Source organism: Alosa sapidissima, chromosome 1, assembly GCF_018492685.1.
Source record: "Alosa sapidissima isolate fAloSap1 chromosome 1, fAloSap1.pri, whole genome shotgun sequence".
Lineage (NCBI taxonomy): Eukaryota > Metazoa > Chordata > Actinopteri > Clupeiformes > Clupeidae > Alosa > Alosa sapidissima.
The window spans coordinates 24,310,200-24,321,002 of NC_055957.1; positions in this window are offsets into that span (position 1 = coordinate 24,310,200).

Genomic DNA, 10,803 nt, shown 5'->3' on the forward strand with positions numbered 1-10,803 from the left:
CTGGAGATAACGTGAGTAGCAGCAACAAACAATGTAGCCTATTTAAAACAACGAACAAAGCAAATTCTTGCTGTCCATGAAAACCGCATAGAGACTGCCTAGATCTTTAAATTGACACTATCTTAGCATGTTTAAGTTAGGCTAATGAACATGTTGCATTCTATACGGCCTGATTATGTAATTCTTTAAGATACATAGCCTGTCTCCAGTTTTTTTCTCAACTTGACTAATTAAGAAGCGTTAATAGGATACAGTATTTGACCGGCATATCATCAAAATGTCGGGAAAACGAAACCACCGGCACCATTTTTCAAGCGGAAACTCTGGTTGGAAACAACCAACAGTCTTTCTAGATCTGGCCACTCAGCCAAACTGAGTAATCTGGGACGAAGGGCCTTGGTCAGATAGGTAACAAAGGACCCTATGAATGGTCACTATGAATGAGATCCAGAGTTCCTTTGTGGACATGGGAGAACCCTTACAGAATGACAATCATCAGTGCAGCTCAGTGCATGGTTTCTTCCACACACGCTGTTGGGAATTGTGGCAAAATAGTTCAATCTTTGTTTCACCAGACCAGAGGATTTTACTTCTCATCCGGTCTGAGAGCCATTCCGGTGATTTTTGACAAACTGCCGGCGAAAAATGGCATGGCTTTTTAATGTGGGTCTGGCTCGTCAGGCTATTCATGGGCAAAAGTACCTACTAAAACCAGTGCAAAATGGCTGCCGATACAAACGTAATTGAAGCATGTTTAGAGTCGATTTTTGAAGAAAAGTTCGCAACAATAGTTGCTTTAAACCTCTACCAACGTTATTTTGAACAAATGTTACCAAAAAACACAAGAAAAAACCTCTCCTATACATTAGTTTGCTGCTTGGCACACGGTCAGAAAACCGTAGCAAAACGGTGCTAAATACTTAGATTTTGAACTTGCACCAGCTATAGCAAAAAGATGTTTACAACTGAATAGCATATAGCGTTGTACACTCTGGGGGCATGTCTGTGAGCTGAGCTGAGCTCACAGACATGCCCCCAGAGTGTAGCGCTGCCCGGCTACGTTAGCTGCTGGCTGTAGTAGCTTGAGCTAGGTAAAACCGACTACTGTTTCTTTTTTTTCCGGTACCAACAGTACTCGTGACCTTGAAAAATGGAGCTCTATGTGAAAACTCGCCAGATTTCTACTTTAAACAACAAGACTGGATAAATAAACCATTGGGTAAAATTGAGAAAGCAATTAAATTCTGTGCCATGATGTACACCGGGGGTTCTTAGCCTTCGACCAAGACATACTTGTAACAGGCCGGGGCACATTAAAAAAGATTAATTTGCTAGATTTTTTTCTGTAGCTGAAGTCCGTTTCCTTTTCTTTTGAAGGGGGTCAGCCCTATGTTCCCACAGCCCTATGTTCCCACATTTCTAAGAATTTAGTGTTAGGGTTAGGGTTAGGCTTAGTGTTAGGGTTAGGCTGTGGGAACATAGGGCTGTGGAAACATAGGGACACTCCCCTTTTGAAGTAGTTAACTGGCTTACCAGCCAAAGTTGGGTGTCTTGTCTCCTGATGGCGCTTCAGTTTTGAAGGTTTCAGTGCTTCATTTGACATCGTTAAGCCACACTCAATATACAGGCAGTGTTTCCAACTTAGCAACTTTGTCGCCATATTTAGCGAGATTTCAGACCCCCCAAGCGACTTTTTTTGTAAAAAGCGACTAGCGACAAATCTAGCTACTTTTTTAGTAATCCGGCGATTCCAGCTAGCATGTCGTTGCAAAAGTGAATCAAATAACTCAAGATTTTTTATAATTATTTCTCGTAACCTGTACATTCACATCGAGTACAAATATCAATGCAAATTAACACGAAGGGATTTACTAGACCAATTTAGATTTGGAACTATTTTCGGGCATAGCACCGGCAAAGCACCGCTGTAGGTGGCGCTACCTTATAGTGACCAGTTCATTACATGCATTTTGTGATCTGCAGTGCAACGGTAGTTATCCTGAAAAATGCCATTCATACCTACTGGGGGGAGGGGGGAACTATTGTTGGAATCCTGCATTCTAATTGGCTGGCGGAAATCCTGCATTCTGATTGTCTGCTGGAATCCTGCATTCTGAGTGGCTGCCAAAATCAAGCATTTTGATTGGCTGTTGGGATCTATTGGAATCCTGCAATCTGATTGGCTGTTGGAATCCTGCATGTGTCACACAAAACACACACACAAAATCCCAAATACCTCACTTCCTGTTGGGCGTGGCTGATGCAGTGTACATACAAAAGTCGTTCATCTCGGTGAGTTACACACAAGGGGGCAGGCGAATTCCAACACGACTTAACACGACTTGATATCACTTGTGGGGATGATATCAATAATAATACATAAATCAATGTTTAACTTTGATTACTTTCAAAGACGTCGGGAGAAGCAACATACGTCTTGCTAAAGCCACCGAGCTGCTGATCAGCAGGAAGATCGCCCATCATGACTTCAGACTGTTGTTCTTCCGGTGCTCTGCTCTCCAGACTGCCAATAGTGCTAAATCTGAGTTGGTCAGTGAAAGATCTTTGTTGGTCTTGCATTGGCAGTTTCACGCGGGTCATCATTGCCCTTGGACTTTTTCAGCCGGTTGGAAATTGGACTAATTTTAACATGATTATTATTATTTTATTTATTTATTTTCAATTTTTCTGTGTTGTCTGTGTTGTATGTCTTAGTGTCACGGGATCGCCGGCGACTACGCCGCTCCGTCCGGCATCTTTTGTGTTTGTTATTTTTAAAAAAATGTTTTTGTCATCTGGTGTCAACGCTGGCGACTATGCCGCTCCGTCTGGCATTTTTTTGTCTTATTGTCTTTTGTTTTTTGTCAATGTATTGTATGTAGAGCGCTTTGGGTCGCACTTTGTGCATGTTAAATGCGCTATACTAAATAAAACTGACTTGACTTGACTTGACTTTGAAGGCGAAGGAAGTGTGAGAAGAATTTCTGTGTAGGCTATCTATTAGTTACAAGATTCAGTTCGATGGCTAACGTCACAAAGTTAAGTGCGAGTCTGTGGGGGGACCAACTGAAAATTCATTTTGGACCAACTGAAAAATCCTTAAATTTTCCTCAGTGCCCTCCCATTGAAAACGACGGAGTCTGTTCATCCATTTCTTTTACTGTCTATGGTTACCAAGGGGGCAGGCGAATTCCCGGAAGTAGAAGCATCGATGTAGCGGTGGTTATCAACTCTCTGCTAACCCCATAGAACGCCCATTCATTTAGGATTTTTTTGAACTCCGATAACTTCATATAACATATATCATGTGCCGATATTTTAGCTTCTGTGTTATCTACATAAACAATAAAAGGCAAAACAAGACTCGACTACCTCGTACGTAATGTTAGGTTCCCGTAAGAAGAATGTTTAGCATGTCCGGTTGAAGGGAAGCTAACGCACTGAAGGGAGATAACCGTATTGTTTGGATAAGAAGCGTAGTCCAGCCAGCACGGAAACTCGTGAACAAAGCTATGTAGCCTACAATAGCATTGTATGTTAAGGTAAAGCATAGAGGCAAGTAAACCTAATGAAAAACAGTAGTTTTACCGTTAGGTAGTCTAACAATAATCATTTCAGAGGTTTTCGATGGATTGACCGTAGGTCAGAAAAGTGGAAAGAAGATTCAAGGCTATAACTTTTGTTTTGTTTTACCATGACTGTTTTTGAAGATGATCATGTGTGGTAGTTTCAACATTAACACGACTTGATATCACTTGTGAGGATGATATTAATAATAATACATAAATAAATGTTTAACTTTGATGACTTTGAAGGCGAAGGAAGTGTGAGAAGAATTTCTGTGTATCTATCATATGAGTTACAAGATTCAGTTCGATGGCTAACGTCACAAAGTGTCTGACAAAGAGTCTGCGCAGTACTGGGGGGACCAACTGAAAAATGACTCAGTGCCCTCCCATTGAGAACGACGGAGTCTGTTCGTCCATTTCTTTTACTGTCTATGATGGTTACACACAACTACTGTACCAAAGTTGGTGTGTGTAGCTGAAACTATATGCCAGTCATGTGACCAAGTAACATAAGCCAGCACTATGGAGTCCCTGGGCCACACCCAGGGCCAAGCCTTTGTCCATGACAGCTTTGTCTGACACCTGTTGTGTGTGTAAAATTTCATGAGTTTTCGCCCATGGGAACCTCCTCCAAAAAGGCCAAATTAGCCTTTTCTGCTTTAAGGCCGACCAAGACATACTTGTAACAGGCCGGGGCACATTAAAAAGGATTAATTTGGGCTAGATTTTTTCTGTAGCTGAAGTCCGTTTCCTTTTCTTTTGAAGGGGGTCAGCCCTATGTTTCCACATTTCTAAGAATTTAGTGTTAGGGTTAGGCTTAGTGTTAGGGTTAGGCTGTGGGAACATAGGGCTGTGGAAACATAGGGACACTCCCCTTTTGAAGTAGTTAACTGGCTTACCAGCCAAAGTTGGGTGTCTTGTCTCCTGATGCCGCTTCAGTTTTGAAGGTTTCAGTGCCTCATTTGACATCGTTAAGCCACACTCAACATACAGACAGTGTTGCCAACTTAGCGACTTTGTCGTCATATTTAGCGAGATTTCAGACCCCCCCAAGCGACTTTTTTTGTAAAAAGCGACTAGCGACAAATCTAGCTACTTTTTCTGGCGTTCTTGGAGACATTCACAAGCAGATAGTTCAAAATCGAGCATACAAGTTAGAAAATCCTAAAGCATTTGTTTAGGCTATGTAGCCTCAATGTTGTCAATGCAGGACAGACTGTCGGCTGAAGGAAAAACAATTCTGTCGGTCTGTCCGAGTGACATTAACTAAATAAATCCAAAATATAGCCATTGTCGTAAGGTTAAATTGTGTGTAGCCTATGGTGAAGTTATAATCAGATTTCAAGCTGTGCAAAGCAAATGCAGCAGTTGGGAATAGGTTGGAAATGACTGATTTTCAGCCACTTAATGCTCATTCTGGTGTAGCCTATACTATGACAAGATGTAGGCCTACAGAAGTGTAAAGTGTATCAATTACCCTAATATACAAGTATATTAAATTAAATATATTTAAATTAGGCTCTTAAAGTTGCCTATTTGAGTAGGCCTAGGAGAAAAGCAAACAGGTGTAAAGGGGAATTAAAGGGCAATCACCGTTTTTTGTTTTTTTTTGGAGGGGGGGGGGGTGTCACGACCTGGTGACGTAATTGATATGCAAATTAGTGCGTGACGTCATCTACATTTAGCGACTTTTGGAGCTGGCTTTAGCCAATTTTTTATTTGAAATAGTTGGCAACACTGCATACAGGCTTCGTCACCTCCATTGACAAAACCAAATTTTTAATCGATCACGTCACCTGAGCGCACTTCAGATGATTTTGTTTACAACAAAAAGGTTGTCGCTAGATAAGGTATACATTTAAATTTCGCTATCGCATCTGCTGTACAAGATATTGACAGCACAATAACTTTAAAAAACGATCAAAACCAAAAAAAGTAAACAAAGATGGCAGATGAAACTGTTCTTATGAGAAATTAACACTGTACTATCTGATTATACCCATGCTGTAAGTATGGGATAATGTATAGAACGCCGGTCATTATTGGCAAAATAAGTCCCAAAAGGGCGAACCGGACTCTATTTGTTACCGTTCATCGTGGCATTTACTGTAACAAATAAGGAACGAAGAGCCGTGTAATAACCATCAATAATGTCTGGTGTGATTGATGTGCTGTCTGTCAACCATTAGCTTGCTAGCTGAAGTAAACTAGTTTAATGTCATACCGTAGTGTTAACATTATCTTAAAAGACGCCTAAAGCAGATGCCTTTTTCTTCGAATGGATCCATAGTCATCAATATAAAAAAGTGGTGATATATTCTCTACAAGAGAGTCGCGATCTTGTGTATCTGTGTGTCTGTGTGTGTGTGTGTGTGTGTGGGGGGGGGGGGGGGGGGGGGGGGGGTGCAGGTGTGTGATGTTGCTCCCTGGCCAGTGTCAACCAGAGATGGGAAATACTTTGTTACTGTACTCAAGTAGATTTTTCAGGTATTTTTACTTTACTATTTATTATTGAGGCGACTTTTTACTTTTACTCCTTACATTTTAACAAGAATATCGGTACTTTCTACTCCTTACATTTTACAAAACTGGCTCGTTACTTTAGTTTCAAATAATTTCAGTGGACTTACCATTATTATTTTTCGTGTCATCAATAGAGGATGGGAATATAGGCTAGGCCTACGTTGCACTTGACGCACCACTACAAGATGACTCGACAGATGTGGGCGGCATTCATTCGCGGCAAATCATTGCAGTTTGATGGCAGTAACGTTAACGTTAGCACATATAGTAGTATGTCTCAATTAAATTAGTCAAAAATGCCCTCCTCCTCTCCTCGCCTTAGGTGCTTCCCTAACTTCTAGCTGCAGTGTAGCCTATATCCTTAGCAATAAAATACAGTGTAGCCTATATCCTTAGCAAAGTAGATGCAGCATTGGGTCCTGAACAGGAATGTAACGGAGGCTAAACGCAGGTAAATGCAGTTTACCCACAAATTTCAGAAATAGTTTATCCACCTCTTATTAGAGTTTATCCACCTCTCAAAAGAGTTTATTCACCAATTACAACTGTTAACATTTAAAAATCACACAATAACAATAATATGTACACTCATCAACACTCTATGAACCACTTAATGCCACTTCTATTATTATAACATTGGACAGTAACCTCCATCATCATCAAACATGTTCTGAATGCCTTTTCTAAAAATCTGATAAGCTACCGCATCGCGCAGTCCACCTTACCATGATCACAGAATTCATAATTTACCTACCTCTTATTTTACCACTACATTACTGGTCTTGAAATATTCACAGGAATCCATAGGAATTAAATATTCATGTTGATTTATCCAATATTAGTTGTGCAGATGTATAGTCCATCTTATACATACCCATGAAGCCAACAAAGAAAATGCAAAATAGAGACTTTTGTGTAATTATTCCATTTTGTGTAATCATTATATATCAGAACCTGACATACAATCCAAATAATCTACAAGAAACCTCAGAAATGCATAGTTTTATTGTGCATTTTAGGTAACCAAAAGTCCTATGGGGAGTTTCCATAGGGCATTACAAAACGCATGAGCATACCTTGGCAAATAATGGTCTAAAGTACTAATTTTTCATTCTATATGGATCTACTTTTGCACACAGCTTCGCAAGACCTGGTGCTAGGGCTCAGTTGTGTTTCTAAAATCATATCAAGTGACCTAGAGGGCTGAAATGTAGTCAGTTCAGAGATGCTTGTTATCCGGCAGAAAGTAAAAACAATATTCTAGGCTCTATAACTCTGTGCCAGTGCTTCAAAAGATGTCCAGCATTTGATGGTAGGCCAAAAGAACACACTGCCCTCTGAAGAAGAGGGCAGGGTTGGGGGGAAAGCCTAGAAATGGCCCAACAGGTTACGGGAAGATTTAAAAAGAGAGACTGGCACTCTTGCACTCTAGTAACATTTGTGTGGTCCAGGTAATGGTTGTCATTCACAAGACTACTTTTACTTTTATACTTTAAGTAAATTTCCAAGCCTGTACTTTGTTACTTTTACTTGAGTAAAGAAGTCAAATCAGTACTTCTACTTTTACCAGAGTATTTTTTAACACAAGTATTTGTACTTCTACTTGAGTACGGGATGTGAGTACTTTTGCCATCTCTGGTGTCAACCCTGCTGGATAAATAAATAGTTGTTATTGGTTCCTAGGTTTATGGTGATTTAGAAATCAGCTTGAATGGGAGGGTGGCCAGATCGATCTACAGAGCAAATTCAAATGTGCTCACAGATTTGCCTGGGTTCACCGCATTCGCATTACAAATCGAACTGGAGTTTTTAGTTATGATATGTAACGTATATGTATGTACTATGACTAAAAAAACTTAAATTGGAATTCCCATTTTGCCTGCCTTCCAGACATCTGCCTTGTAATGACTACACTTTGGTAACAGTGTTCCAAAAATAGTGTGCATGTCAAGAAAAACAACACATAAAATAGATCATTTAACATCCTGAGATGGGAAAATTGTATTTTCTGATGAGCAGGTGTATGATCATTGTCAGTGCTGAAATCAATATGTGTGTGTGTGTGTGAGTGTGTGTATGATAGAGGAGGTTAAAATGTGGTGGTCTAATGTAAAAAGAGAAGCCAAAAAAGAGTATGCACACACAAGACCAGTGTGTTACCTGGGGGAGAGTCAAGAGTGTACGCACACAAGACCAGTGTGGTACTTATGGGGGAGAGTCAAGAGTGTACGCGCACAAGACCAGTGTGGTACTTATGGGGGAGAGTCAAGAGTGTACGCACACAAGACCAGTGTGGTACCTATGGGGGAGAGTCAAGTGAAGCACTGACCTGGCGTTGGCGCTGGATATGTGTGGGAGCATACCTATGTTCCCCGGGTCCTATGTTCCCCACTTTGGGACCAGGGAACATTGGAACCTTTTTTAAAAAACGAATCCTAACCCTAACCCCGAGCGGGGAACATAGGACCCGGGGAACATAGGGATGACCCCATTGTTGTATGGATAATTAGTATATTTGGATGCCATTTCCAAGGGTAGAGAGGCAGAGGGGCTAGTGTTTGTTTTTAATTGTGTTTAGAGTGCTCGCATAACCAATGCATGAGAAATCTGCACACCAAAGCAAGGTGTGCTTTGACAGCCGCAGGCTGTTGTAGTTGAGACAGCAGTGGGTCCTCGGGTGGGTACCAGCACAGGATGCCGTTATGTTATGCAGCATGCCCAGCAAACAATTTTGGTGCGGGGAACGTTCCGCGGACATCCGCTGAAGGGTGTGGGAACGTTTGCTGCCAACATTCCCTCATAGTCATTCAGGAACGTTTTGAAATAATATGGTTGAACAGTTTAGCCTACTCTTTTAGCAGTTTAGCTTACTCTTGCTGATGTTTTGAACGATACAATAATTATACAATAATTTGAGCCTCTTTTCCTGTTGGTCGACTTCGGTTCTGCGCATCCTCAGTCCAGGCGAGTAAGAAACTTGTGACGTTACGCAACGGACTGAAAGTTGTCTGGTAGCTGTGCTAAGAAAATTGACAATGTGCAGAGTGGTCCGAGTTAGAGTGCAGCTTCTGGTGATGATTTGTTCTAACGTAGTGCCAACCCAACAAAACATCACTTGTTTTTTCATCGATGCTTTCCTAAATATCTTACTCGCAAACTTTCCCTCAGACTGCCTTCGAGTTTCTTATCCAGAGAATACGTTTACTTATCTCCTGTGCGACGCAAAGTCGCATGCCCATTGCATCATTTTAGCATTGTTTTCAGAAAGAAATGTTTATTACTTAGCCATAAAGTGAATTATGAGGTTATGACACCAGCCAATTTTGTATTTCTCTGAAAATAGAAAAGGTTCATATAAAGGCTTAAAACGCTTCAGATGTAATATTATTTGATGTTAAAGTCACACCAAAATGAATGGGGATCAATGGAATGCTAACTTCAAGTGGTTGACTTCTAGCCTCATAGCCATCCATAGGGGGTCGCTCTCCGAATGTTTGCCCCCTCGATAAATGAGGCAACTGACTTGCAATGCATGCTGGGAACTAAGCAAAAAAAGCTAAATTACGATGTGTTGTAACCTCAACATGAAAGGCGCTTCTAAATCCGAACACAGCTTCGGTGCTTTATTGAACCCGTGGTTGAACCAGAGACGGAAAGCTAAAAGTAGCTTATATTTGGTCAAACCTTTACTGTCTATGGGTCGAACTAAAAGAAGTTTATCGTTCAGTTATCGTGGGCCCACTTCCCCAAAAGCATCTTAAGCCTAAGTCCCTCTTACGAACGTCTTAAGATTTGCCGACTGTTTCCCGAAACCATCGTAGCTTAAGAGCATCGTGAAAACACTCGTAGATCTACGAGTGCTCCAGAGTACTCGTTACCGGCTAAGAGCGTCTTAACAGTACTTCTCACTGAGGTCACCAACAGGACATACAGAGGAATTACAACTTAGAATACATAATCCAATTTACGTTCCCATTCTTTATTGTGTTTACCTGTGATGAATCAGATTTTAGCGTGCAAAATAGCCTACATTTAATGGTCATAATAATGTGATGAAAAGCGGACAAAAATGCAATCAAGTTATGAAACGAGACGTTGCCAGAATAGTTTGACATTATCTTTGCTAAGTGAATATTTTATTAGGCCTATGAGGTAAAAAGCAGAGAAAGCAACATGTGGTTTAGTCTGTAGCCTACTGCATCAAAATCTAAGCCTACACATTTCCTCTCTTTCTTACTCGACTTCTTTCTTATCTTCAAACGTGTTCTTAAGTGGCACCGCGAAAAATTATTGCATGGTGCAACAATCTAATCTTAAAATAACTACAATTATTTATGTCTCTGTGTGGTATATAACCTACTTGGGATGCTTACATGCAGATGTCAAAGTGTTTCTATTTTCGTATTGATGTGAATTAATGTGTAGATCCGAAGTTTAAATGGTAGGCCTATAGCTGTGACGTGCAGTCACCTGACATCACCGTCAAATCAGAGGATATTTCAGAACTATTAACGTGGACAGCTCCCCTTAAGAGGATCTTAAGAGCAGTGCATGCGCGTTCACGCTACGAGCATGTTCGGGAAACAGTCGGAAAAACCAAACGAACGATCGTAAGATGAATCGTAGAAAATCCTCTTAAGAGCGTGTCTCCGTCGTTATCGGGGAAGTGGGCCCTGGTTACTACAACCACCCTGACAAATTTCAAGAAAAG